Source organism: Lutra lutra, chromosome 9 (assembly GCF_902655055.1).
Source record: "Lutra lutra chromosome 9, mLutLut1.2, whole genome shotgun sequence".
NCBI classification, from domain to species: domain Eukaryota; kingdom Metazoa; phylum Chordata; class Mammalia; order Carnivora; family Mustelidae; genus Lutra; species Lutra lutra.
The window spans coordinates 33,234,801-33,248,130 of NC_062286.1; the positions used below are offsets into that span (position 1 = coordinate 33,234,801).

At 38.5% G+C, this 13,330-nt stretch overlaps 1 long non-coding RNA gene across 1 annotated transcript; it reads left to right on the top strand.

Annotated features, from left to right (window-relative positions):
- Positions 1-4,158: 4,158 nt before the first annotated feature.
- Positions 4,159-12,165, top strand: LOC125109197 (uncharacterized). The gene is made up of 3 exons (XR_007130148.1): positions 4,159-4,417; positions 10,712-10,800; positions 12,099-12,165. It is a non-coding gene; the product is annotated as an uncharacterized LOC125109197 (long non-coding RNA).
- The last annotated feature ends 1,165 nt before the right edge of the window (positions 12,166-13,330 follow it).

Below are 13,330 nucleotides of genomic sequence, written 5' to 3' on the forward strand. Positions count from 1 at the left end.
CTCAGAAAAGGATTCAAGAAGTATCTTGTTAATGGTGCCCTTTTCTATGATGATATGAGTCCATTTTGAGATTGCTTTTTTGTATGTCTCTTAATATTCATGAATAAATATAAATCTGTATTTATTTATTCTTGGTATATTACTAGACAGTTTGCAGGCTCAACTTCATGATATGATTTGGGATAGGAGAGGAATTCAATGCTTATAATCAACCAAAGAGTGTTTAATCAGTACCTCCCAAAGCCAGTTAAGAGTCTGCCGTTGGCTCAGGTTTTGATCTCAGGGTCCTGGGATAGAGCCCAGCAGGGCGGGCTCCCTGCTCAGTGGGGAGTCTGCTTCTTCCTCTCCCTCTGCCCCTCCCAGCCTCCTGCTCCCATGTGCGCTCTCTCTCAAATAAATAAATATAATCTTTTTAAAAAGGAATTCATCTATACTCTCCTTGAAATGTGATTACTGTTCTACTTAGTATTTCTAGTTTCAGAGACTTCCTTGAGAGACTGATTTGATTTTACTCTTGCTTACAATTTATTGGCCACTATGCCAAACTCCTTGTTTGCATTTTTCTACTTAATCCCTTCACTGTGGTTTTCACTGTGATTGTCCACAATTTACAGGGAAGGAAATGGAGGTCACAAAGGTGATGTCACCTGTTCAAGGTCACACAGCCCTGAGTACATTGAAGAGCCAGAATGAAATTTAGCAGGTGTGACTCCACCCACCCACAGTAGCCAGAACTCTGCTCGAGGCTTTCCACTACCTTGAAGAGTCTTTTTTAGCCTGGGCCGAAGTCTAAGGCTTTTAAATTTTATTTACCTGCATTTAGTCCAGACTCTTTCCTTACAGGGTTTGGACAACCCAGTCTTCATTTCCCACTTACATGGCAGAAGTCTTTTGTGGCCTTACATATCCTCATCATATTTTGGCTAGCGTTAGTTTCTTGTTCATATACTTTGACATGTGACAAATTAATATATACTTTGCATAAAATCATGCACCCTCTTTCCAAAAGTCTTGCCATTTAGAAATGCAAAAGTCAAAAAAAAAAATAAATAAGACAATGATTTGCTTATTCCTTAGAAAACAGTTGCTATCGAAAATTAACAAGGCTTTTCAAGATGGCTGTTTAATAGTTGCTAAAACAATATAAAATTTCATTCAACATCTGTAGTTCAGAACTATAATATCACATATTCATATATTTTTTTACCTTTCAATAATAGTGGCTAGCACGCATATGTTTCAGGCTAAAGAAGTATATGAAATGTCAAATAGATCCATATCAATCCTATGGCTTAGAGGAAACTTCTTTTTAAATACTCTGAAACTTTTACAGAGGAACTCCATGTCACCAAAGATTACATCAACAAAACTTTCAAAGAAATAGTCTCTTTGGGAAAGAGCTCATTTTTAATCTTCAGCTGTGGTACTGTTAACTCCCCCAGTTGAAACAAATTGAAGTGGTTACCACCTTTTTTATTACAAAAAGGAAGTTGTTCTTAACCTTGGCTGCATATTTAAATTTCATGGGATAGATTTAAAAAATAAACTACCCTTGCCTGGACCCCATGACCATTTGGAGTTCATCAGGGGTGTAGTGTGGGCAACACTTTATCCAAGTGCTTCTACTGAGCAGTTAGAGGTGAGAGGCATGGGAAGAAGTCAAAGGGGAGGAAAGCCCATCTTCTCCTCACCGGCACCAAGTGTCACAGAGTTCATTACCTTCTTGTTACTTTATATACCTTAAAACTGCCTTTAAAAACCCTCTGGCATGAAATTCTTCTAATATCTTGCCATGACACTTGAAAAGAGCGTATAACTTTAAGAAAGATGTGCTGCAAGGACAGGCTAGTTCTGATCGGAAAACCAAAGGGTCTGGATTCTGGGGAAACTTCACTTCCCATTGATTAACCTTGAAGAAAGTGGACAGCCTCTCTGGTCTTCAAATTTGTTCCCTAGTCTCATGTCGCCTTTCAGGTTCTTGCAGTCATCAGTGGTTTGTCTGAGATCACTCAAAGTCCCACAGTTTTTAATCATCTGAGAGAATTTTATTTTATTTTATGTTCCTAAAGGGATTCTTAAAAAAAAAGTAACCAATGCTATCATTTCCTTGAAACTTGATGAATTTTCCTGTAAGCCAAAATTTTTCATACCTCTGGAAAAGGAAACTTCTATTCTTACTTTCATATAAACTCCCCCTTCAGTATTCAGGGAAGTTGTTTCCCACTGAAGCCCCTAAAAGCCCTTAATCTTCCTACTCATTGGGGCACAGCTGACCCAGCCCAGGAGCTATTCTCTCTGGTCCTGCCATATACACGGTAGCCTCAAATCCGTGCTCTATGCTCTTGGGATAAATTTCAACTCCTGTGTCATTCTTGGCCACCATGAATTTCCTTCATATCTTCAGCTAACTATGGCATAGAACATCTAACTCTTCCCCCCCCCCCCACGAGACTGTCAATATTTTCAATGCCCTTCTCAAAATATGACCTTCCCAAGATTTTCTACATGTATAGTTATCCCTGAGGGCTTCAGAGGTCATAGTCAAAAGGTCAAGTAGTTTATTTGTCAATTTTCTTCATAGATGTTTACATAGACCATATGAAAATAGCAGTAAGTCACTCTTTATTACTTATATTACACTTCTCAAATTTGCTTGCTAAAGAAGAACAGGAATAGGCATTTCTCATGAGGAATGCACATGAGATGAAATGTACTTGGCAGTAAGAAACTGAGAAAACAGCCAATGATGTCATCTTTGCATTGCATCTGGTCACAAATACTAGTGACATAATTTATAATAACCTTTTATTTATTGAAAATTGCCCAGACTCCTGCTGTGCTGTTCCTTTAGAAAAGCTGGTTGGTATGTAGTGTTTAATTAAATATTTTAAAGCCATCCTTTTGCAGGCCTGTTCCACTTTAGCTAAAGTTATGACAGCTTGTCTCTGTTGGTTTAAAAAAAGGAAGGCATAGTTTATTGCCTGCTTCTCTCGCGCGTGCGCATGCGCGCGCATGCGCGTGAGGTTACAGAATATTAGTGTTGTTAAATAGCCTATTTTAGAGATGTGTGAAGGGTAAGTTTGAATGTGCTGTTAATTTAACGTGTTGTCAGTGTAAATAGTCTAGACGTGAAAAGGAATAATTTGATGAAAACATCCATGTTTTGTATTATAATTATTTTAGCAATGATGAAGTATTATTACTGGAATAGAACAATGTTTTTTCCTTATCTGCTGCTTTTTTTTTTTTTTTTTTTTTATTATGGAAACTTCACAATTTGAAAGAGGCCACCGCTTAACTATAGTCATCTTATCTATATCACATAAGCGAATTGCTTTTTCCGCTAATTTATACAAAGAACATCTCCTTGCTCGGTATTATAAACCATTTTATTATTTTCTTACACTTGTTTATTAATCATTTTGCATGTCATCCTTTGTCATCAGGGAGGGAAAAAACACGTTCAATTTTTTCTTTCTTTTTTCCCCCCTCTTATGCGCTACTTTAAGATTGAAGACCTACATAACAAGGGGGCTGAAATCTTGCTTGAAATAGAGACAAATTATTCTCAACAACTGAAATTGTAAATTTACATTTCATTTTCTTGCACAAAAATTCTTTTAATTCAATCTTGGAAAAACACACACATTTTACAGATATGACCTATAAATTTTTCCTTTGACTTTTGTGAGTGTTTGGCAATAGTTCCCAGATTTTGCCAACAATTTTAAAAAGACTACTTTAATGATCTAATTATTACAATTTGGTAATTAGCTAGAGTAGCATTTCAAAGTGCTATTGATATGACTTGTTTGAGCTAACGAGTATTTTAGAAAATAGACTAGAGTCACAGAGATCCTGGTTTTGTTCTTGTCTTCACGTTTACACTTAAACTTTGGACTCCTGAGACATGCTGCTTTTGCGGTTCTGTCCCAATCCAGAATTCTCAAACATCCTTGACAGCTAAACTAGAATAATCTTTGGGAAAATCTCCCCTCAAGTTCCTATGTTTTCAGTCATTAACAAAAAAGAAAGAAAAATGTTAAAGGTAGCGAGAGCCGTCCAGTGCTTACAGCTGGTTTCAGCAATTTCAACTTGCGCAAGACCCGTGTTTGTGAAAGCAACTCAAGAATCTTTGAACAGGATGTAATCAACCTCCGATCTGCTGAGAAACACTGCAAAAATGACTTCCCCTGCCAAAAATAATAATGTCGTTTACAAGCAGCTCTTCCATGTCTGAGGAAGAACTAGCCCCACGTGTGAGTTTATGCAGGCTTCAGAGGAGCTAGCAAGGAAACGGGCAAATCCTGCCAATCCCAGGCTAAAATACCCCATATCACAACCTGAGGGAAGCTGTGGCCCATTCCAAAGGTGCTGGCAACATCCAGGAAGATTCATATCCACAAAAATCCAAATGGTAAGTGACCCCAGACAAAGGGATTATAATTGGCGGCCATTCTGTGCTGTCCCCTTCCCTCTTTAACCAAGCTGCCCTGTTTTGTGAAGGCAGAGCTGTCAAATATCTCTTAGTCACCAGCCCCAACCCAAATCTTTTTTTTTTCTTTCTTTCCTTCCCCCCCCAAAAAAATGTCATCTGGCAGCTTCCCTTAAAGGACATCAAGAGCTCTCGGGAGGGAATATTCCTGAATGATCCTTTAGATAAGTTTCATCCCAAAAAGCCCTGCACCTACCTCTCTGTCAAGTCTGGGCTGTTCAGTCCACATGGGCTGGATGTGAAAAAAGACCCGGGATGATGGCTTCTCCGAATTTACCAGAAAGAAAGGACCTGGGATGCTTGTCCTTTAAGTGTCTCTAAACATGGTTTGCATAGCTGGATCTCTGCTTATCTGTGCCTTTCGGCTTTCGCTTCCATACATGGATCTGTTCCCAACAGTAACTGCAAGCTGTGGAAAAGCAGCTATCTGGCAGCTCCCCGCTTCATCCAACACATGGACGATAAAAATACACATCTAGAGATCCTTCCAGCCAGGCCCATTTCCCGCCCCGCCGTCCTGCCACGATGCCTTTTTGGAAAGATGCTTTCAGATTGGCATTTCTACTCCCCAGACGTTTGGAACATAACCGCTCTCCCCCTGATTCCCACATAGAGCTTTTAGGATGTGGGTTTGCTTAGCTTTATGAAAACAGAGGCACAGTTACAGTTCCTGATCGGGGTCTTCATGCTTAAAGATTTTAGCGATAAGATACGTACAGAACCTGCACAAGGTTTAGTGAATGAATGAACATATCAATGAGCGGCTGAACAAATGGACATTGTGTGTGAATGAATGCATACGTATTTAATGCATTTATTTAGTTAAGAATAGTTGTTAACACTCTGAAATCTTTGTCTTAAAGGATTGGGTAGGAGCAGAAGGTCAAAGTAATCAAAATCGCTAAGACAGGAGAGGCCAGCCTCTTCCTTAAACAGCTTCTCATTTAGAATATAGCAGCAGTAAGCTACCATCTAGCATATAGCGTGAGATTTAGAAAACTTCTTTTAATGTTAAAGAATGTAAACTTGAATGGAATACTAATTGCTACATTTGTTAACTGTGACTGATACTTTAAATGTGACCTAAATTTTAAGGATAGAAGTTGGAGAAGGAGAAATTTGGCTCTGGCTAATAAAGATATTGGTGAGTTACTCCTTCAGAGGGCGGTAGAAACTTCACTAGCCTTCTTGTTCCTGGAAATTGGGTTTTTCTGTCTTAAAATTCTCTCTCTTTTTCTTTCCCCTGTCTGTTGTTACTCTTATGTGTGTGTGTGTGTGTGTGTGTACATATATATAAGAGAGAATTTCCAAGTAACATTTTTCCGTTCACCATTTTTTTGAGTCATGTTAAAACTCAGAGAGTCTCTTGTTTGAAGAAGAAGAAATTTGAGGTATACAAGGTTAATTCATTTTTGCATACTGAAATGGAACTAATTCACTTAAAACATTCCAGAGGAAAAGGGAAAGGATAGGAGAAACACGGTTGGCAAAATGATAATCGTCGCAGGTGGTTGAGTGCTCAATAGGGGACTCATTATATTATCGTCTCTACTTTGTGTATGCTTTAAAATTAGAGATCCCAGGGAACAAACTGAGGGTTTCAGAGGGGAGGGGGTGGGGGAAGGGGGTAACAGGGTGATGGGTATTAAGGAGGGCATGTGGTGTGATGAGCACTGGATGTTATACACAATCACTGAACACTATATCAAAAATTAATGATGTACATTACAAACAGTGGCTAACTGAACATAATAAAAAAAGAGATTACTTAAAAATAAAATCTTAAAAAAGTAAAGAGAAGAGAGAAGAGTGCAAGATAGATCTATTAATGGTGAGTTTGAGGAATTCTAGATTTGCATAATCTTTGTGCAAAGCACCAAGGCCAGAACAAGAAGGGGCAAGTTGTTTGTTTTTCTTTCATTCAGAATATTCTGACATTCAAACCTTCCCTTCTTCCCCTTCAACCAGACATACCTATGTGTGTGTGTATATACATACATATATTCCATATAATAATGCATCTTATGTTGTATATATCTATACAATGTATTATATATATGCATAATAATATATTATCTATATAATATATATCCTGTATAACAATAAGGTATAACTAAGGAAAATTAAGATATGGTATTTTAAAAGTTGACCAAATGTAGTTCAATGATGGACATGACAGATGGTGACTGTACCCACAAGCTGTTCAGGACCCTTTCTTCCCTTCCTTTTCTCTGCTTTAGAAATCTGAATGGGGGGCTGGGTAACACCTGGGTGGCTCAGTCAGTGAAGCGTCTGCCTGTGGCTCAGGTCATGATTCCAGGGTCTGGGATTGAGCCCTGCTTTGGGCTTTTGGTTCAGCGGGGAACCTTCTTCTCCCTCTCCCTCTGTGTGCTCAGTTGCTCTCATTCTCTCTCTCTCTCTGTCTCTCTTTCAAATAAATAAATAAATAAATAAATAAAATCTTAAAAAGAAAAGAAAGAAATCCTAAAGGGAAACTCTTTTTTTTTTTTTCTCCCTTTATTTCCCCCGCACTGTCCCTTGCAGCTAGGGACAACCATGTAACAGGTTTCTGGCCACATAGGTGTAAACAAGAATCCCCTCAGTGACTTCAGGAAAATGTTTATTTATTAAAAAGGGACAGATTCAGCTTTTGCCCCCCTTTTGGCCCTAATACCTCTTCCACCTGTTTCCTTCCCAGACAACAGACTTGACTTCTGAAATCGCAGCAGCTTCTCAGTGGGCAGGAGGGGACAAGGAGGACGACAAAGGCTTGTGAGATGAGGAAGCTGGAGCAGACAGAAAGATAAAATTTCAGTTCTTGACAGTCACTGAGTCGCTGCAACAATGAACTACCCACCCCTGGACTTCTTGTTCTTCGGGAAAAAGAAAACCAGAATTAATACAAAAAGTGGATTTCATCCATTTTGAGAGATCAGGCTTTTGTAGAGAGTTCTTGGGTTTTTTTGTTTGTTTGTTTTTGTTTGTTTTTCGGTTCCAAGTATTTTGGTGGATGATGGTAACATTCAAAATCAAATTCTGATTTTTCCCCCTCTGCCCTCAGCACTGTTCAATCCTTCCCCAAACCATTTAGGATAAAATATAAATTTCTTAGCTCAGTTCTCAGACATGTTTCAAAATTTATTTGCAGTGCAGATCTTCATGTCATCTCTGGTCACCACCCACCAAGGTCCTTTCATTTCCCCAGCCTTGAGTGACGGTCGTGTGTGTGTAGCCTGGCCAGGTAGAAAGCCATGGTTTTCCTCAGACTTCTTGTGCTATTTTCCTGTGGCTTTTCTTTCTGCACAGAGCACTCTTCATTCTCTTCTGTATTTAGCTAATTCTCCTTGAATTTCAAGGCTCAGGTCAGCAGTTTTGTCCTCTGGGGAGAGGACCCTAAACCTTCCCATGTTGTTGAGGTTCCGGAGCACACATTGTACAACCTTTCCACTCTACCATTGTGGGGTACCTGCTATTTCATTGGTTTGCTTTTCGACTCCGTTTCAAGTTCCATACAGTCAGAGAACAGATTTCATTTGTACTTGTATTATTAGGACTTAGCATGTAATAGGTATTCAATACAATATTTAAGTGAATAAATGACAAAATAAGTGGATCGGCTAATTATTCTTTTTTTTTTTTTTTAAAGATTTTATTTATTTATTTGTCAGAGAGAGAGAGGGAGAGAGAGCAAGCACAGGCAGACAGAATGGCAGGCAGAGGCAGAGGGAGAAGCAGGCTCCCTGATGAGCAAGGAGCCCGATGTGGGACTCGATCCCAGGACGCTGGGATCATGACCTGAGCCGAAGGCAGCTGCTTAACCAACTGAGCCACCCAGGCGTCCCGGGCTAATTATTCTTGATCAGAAAGATAAAGAAAGATGTCATGGATCCATTGCATGGCTTTGAATGAGACTCCTTGGTCTCAAAGTAGGGTTAGAATTGAGACAGGCATAGACCAAGTAATGAGTACATATGTCCTGAGTTCCTGTGTGAATAAATGGGTAAATGAGAAAGCAGGAATTCCCGGTGGACAGAGTTTGAATCATTGCCAAGAAGCAAGAATCAAGAAGTCAAGCAAGAATTTGCTTGACTCATTGTGAGGAGCCCATGTTGGCTGAGGCTTGGAATGGACAAAACCTGAAGGACCTCTAGTGACAGGCTTAGCATGTTGGTTTTGGGTAAGTTAAAGGGAGAGTTTGGCCACAATCAAAATTGTGAATTTTTTTTTTTAATGAGACTTAATTTTCCTTCTCGATGAGACTTGTTAATAGAATACTACAGCAATCTTGAAAGCAAGTGTTTACTGAGACAAGGAGGTGGGTGGGTTCTTACTTGGCAAGAAAATTCTTAATGTCTTCTTTGTTTCTAAAGGTACATCTTACTTTCTAAGTCAACTATTGAATACATTAGAATAGGAGAAGGAAGAGGAGGAGAGGTGTGATCTCCCATCAGAATGAAGTGTTGGGGCTCCACCTAGTTTAAAAATTAGTCTGCCATGCTTATATGATCACTTGCATTTTAAATTCTGCCCAGAGCATTGAAAAGCAGAATCGTTGTGCTCAACATAACAGACTGCATCTAGAAGGTCTCTTAATGTAATTCTAATAACCCTATATAAGAGGAATATTTAATTCATTTGGTATTTTCATTGTTAAAATATTTGATTATTTGCATTATATATCACATGTCAAAACATATATCATATACATGATTTGGTGCTTTGAAGTCATCAATAGCAATTTGGCTCTAACTGAGCTGGCGATATCCAGGGAGATGATTTTAGATAAATTCGTCTCATTTTTACTCTCTTCATAGGGCTTGATTTTGCTCTTCTCTGCCATTTGCAAATGATAGGCCCTCTTGCCTTTGTTTCTTTCTAAACTCATGTCCCATAATCTGCAAGAAAAATTAAAAAAAAATTTTGTCTTCCAATGTATGAGCCCTTGAACAACAGAATAGAAAGCCCAGACTGGTCTCATATTCCTCTGGGCTTTAAGTTCTCAAGCTCTTCATAGGTGTCCAGTGATATTCCTTTGACTTTATATGGAACTTAAGGACCTCCCTCCAGGAAAAAGCACACAAGTTGGGATAGCCATAGTTACTTGAGAGTTTAATTCTATATCTCATTAAAAAAACAAAACAAAACAAAGGAAAACAAGATGTAACAGGATTCAATTATTTTTGTACTTTATTGAAACTGTAGATTCTCCTTTGAAACTGGATTGGAATATTCTTGACTCCAGGCCATCTAATCTATTTATAGTACCTAATTTTAATGTTGTATTCCCAAATAATTTCCCAAAGTAATGTTTCTAAATAAATAAATTTAAAAAAAATATTAAGGACATTAATCTACTCAGATTCTGCTGTTATTTGGTGTGGTTTTTTTTTTTTTGTCATCAGATACTATTTTAAAAATCTGTGTTTAAAAACCTTTACTAATTATAATAGTGTATCATTTAAAGTCTATTCTATCTTATTCTATCTTCCCATGTAGATAGCCTAGTTAACCATGATGATGTCCTCAGGCTTATCTCTACAGAGCAGGCAGAGACATTAACATACAATGAAGAAGTTTTTTGTTTCATTTTTGCAAATGTTTCATTTAGCTATGGGCAGAGTTTGAAGAGATGAGTTGAAACAAGGGTAGAAATTTCAACATATTTTGATTGTAATTGCTGGACACCTGAGTAAAGAGAAAATGTTGGAAAGCCATAGCATTCTGTCCCTCTGGGACCCCAGCGAACATGTTTGAAGGAGAGGGTGATTTAAAGGCACCGATGAACCAGGAATCATCCTGTCAGGCTAATAGGAGTCAGACTTAGCAAGATCAGTGAAGCTGGTATGGACTTGGAAGGACTGAACTGTGAGACTGTAGGAAGCATTTCTCCAAACACACTCAACCATTGGTCCAAAGAAAAGTCAAGAGACTTTGCAAAAGTACATTACTATGCATTTCTGAGGAACTAACCATGTCCAGAGTCTCACACAGCCACTGGAGGCCATAAAATCTTGTATACGTCATGTAAGCCAGTCATTAACATAGAAAAAAGCGTGGCAAGTGTTTAGAAAAATATCCAGACATTACAGGGAGATCTATATTTCTCCAAACCTGAGCTTATTTTATTTGCAATACTTTAGAACTACCTACAAGCTACTTCGATGAGATTGCTTTCTAAAGGCAACCAGTTCAGTAAATCTCTCTGCTTTCCTCCAGTCTTTTCATCATGCATGTGAAATTTCAACCATGATGGATGGAGAGTCTCTGGTCCAAAATCTCACCAAGTTTCTTATCCACAGATACAAGTAAGTGGAAATGGCAGTTCTCCAACCCCAGCATTACTCATTGTGATTGGTTTTTAACTCATTGCAGAGTCAAATAACACTGGTAAGTGTAATAAGATGTTCCAAAATATTTCTGTGCTTGTTCATCTGCTTGGAGGACATAAAGAGGCAAATCTTAAAGCAATGTGTTCCGATCAAGAAACAGCTGGCAATGGCAGGAGCCTGATAGGGAGCAATCAAGAATGGGAGGTTGATTTTGAATGAGATGTTTGTCCAACTGTGAGACTGAGTGATTGCAGCTGAGAATAAGGGCAAACACAATCGCCAGTGGCTCCAGGTATGAAGTTATTGAAACCAGACAGGTTTCATATCTTTTTCTGTTTCCATGTTCACATTTCATCCATAGATTGCAAGACTGTGGAGGAGGAAAAAAGTGCTTCAGTGTATTCTTATTCTTAATGACAGCTTCTGAGCTGTCATGATTTGAATTTACAATGACAAAAAAGCTCCTTCAGAAACAAGTAACAATATATTCCAAAGCCAAATTGTGTATGGGACAGGTAAGAGTGACTCATCATTAAATGGTCTTGGATATGCATTGCCTCTGTAGCCTGCCATCAATTTTTATATTGGTTGTGCTCTGTTTTCTTGACTTGTATAGCTATGGGCAAGTCATTTCATTCTTCCTGGTTCCTAACAATGTCATTATTTTATTGAGATAGATCAAAGGAGATCAAAGGAGCTGATCAATAAATATGTGCTGTTGACTAATCTGTAATTGCAACATTTTATGTTTGGATGACGCTTGAGTTTGGGAAATACTTTAGCATGCCTAATTTCATTAAACTTCACTTCAACACCAATATATTGTCTGAAACGTGTGTCTCTTTAAGCCTCATTACTTCAAGGTCATACTTTCGTTATCACACAAATACATCACAGACACATAAAGAAAGACACATAGTCATATAAGAAAAATTCCCCAAACTTGGGGGACCTGAGTGGCTTAGTTTCTTAAGTGTCTGCTTCAGCTCAGGTCTTGGTCTCAGTGTCCTGAGATGAGCCCCAAGTTGTCTCTGGTTCTTGGAGTCTGCTTCTCCCCCTCCCTTTCCCCCTCCCCTGCTCTTGCATGCACTCTCTCTCTCTCTGAAATAAATAAATAAATAAAAATTTTAAAAAATTAAAAGAAATAGCATGCTTCATGCTTTGTTTAGTATATCTAACAACATAATTTTTTAAATAAAAATCTTTCTCCTGCTTGTATTACAAAAGTGACCACTTGATGATTAATAAATCTTTCTTTTCTTTCTTTCTGTAAGGCCTAGAGGGAGCCAATAACCACATGGAATACAAACAGGAATGAAATAAAGTTCTTGACCTCAATGAGATTGAAATTCACTTGCTTCTTCACCCAGTCCTTCCCAACCAGCATTCTCATTAGACAACCTCAGAAAAAGAAAAAAGAAGAAGAAGAAGAAAAAAAAAAAAAACCACTTATTTTAGAACCTTGGGAGTCAAGCTGGAGCCTGGGCAGCCTTTCCACTTGTTGGAACTCCTTTGTCGATGCTCAGATGTACAACACTCTTTTTCATCTGGTTGCTTTTATAATGCAAAGGGCAGAGGCAAATTATTTGGAGTACAATCAGTGGGTCCAGGGTATTGAAACACTCCTCTTCATGACAATGCCAAGTTACTTTATTTGTTCATGAAGCACTTGAAAAATGAGAAAGAGCCTTCAAGAGAGAGCAGAGAACGAGTTGGCTCCCAATGCTTTCATTACCAAAAGAGGGTGTTAAAATGCATAGAAATGTTAAATCTCTCCAAAAAAAAAAAAAAAAAGAAAAAAAAATCAATGAATGACACATTCAGTTAGAGCTCACTCAACCCTGATTTCACAATCACAGGAGATCTTAACAGGGAAATGGTTCGGAAGTATAAAAAGTATTTTAATTTCACCTGCTGAGTGTTAATGCATTTGAAACATTAGAGGGGAAGCTGTTGAAGGGAAATAGATTATCTGTACCACCACCTACACTCTCTCAAACACAAATGATAATGTATGTGTATGGAAAGAAGTCTGTTCTGGGGAACACTACTTTTACTGAAATGGGTGTGTAGACTTAAAAAATGTCAGGTCTGACCATGAGACAGAAGTGTAACACCACTTGTTGGTATTCAGAAGGCATTTTTCTTTTGAGGCTCCCAAAGCAATTTATGGGTGTAACTCAATCTTTGTTGTTGTTATTTGGAATTTTAACCATGTGCTTTCATGCATCTAGCAACCTGGAAAGTGACCAGGTCTCAGGGTACATGAACCTTTTAGAGATTTAATTTCTTGTTAAGCCTGGCAAACAAGAAGGTAATGACCCCTAAACCGAGGCAACCCATGGGCAGTGTCTTCATGGACGGTTACTCCATGGCTGTTGGGACGTCATTCAGAGCCCTAACCCCAACATGGCCACAGTAGCGTAATGCTCTGCCTAGTGACAGATTAAAAGTCCCAGCTCCTTTGAAGGTCCAGTGTCCACACCGAGAAATGGCAGAGGGTTTG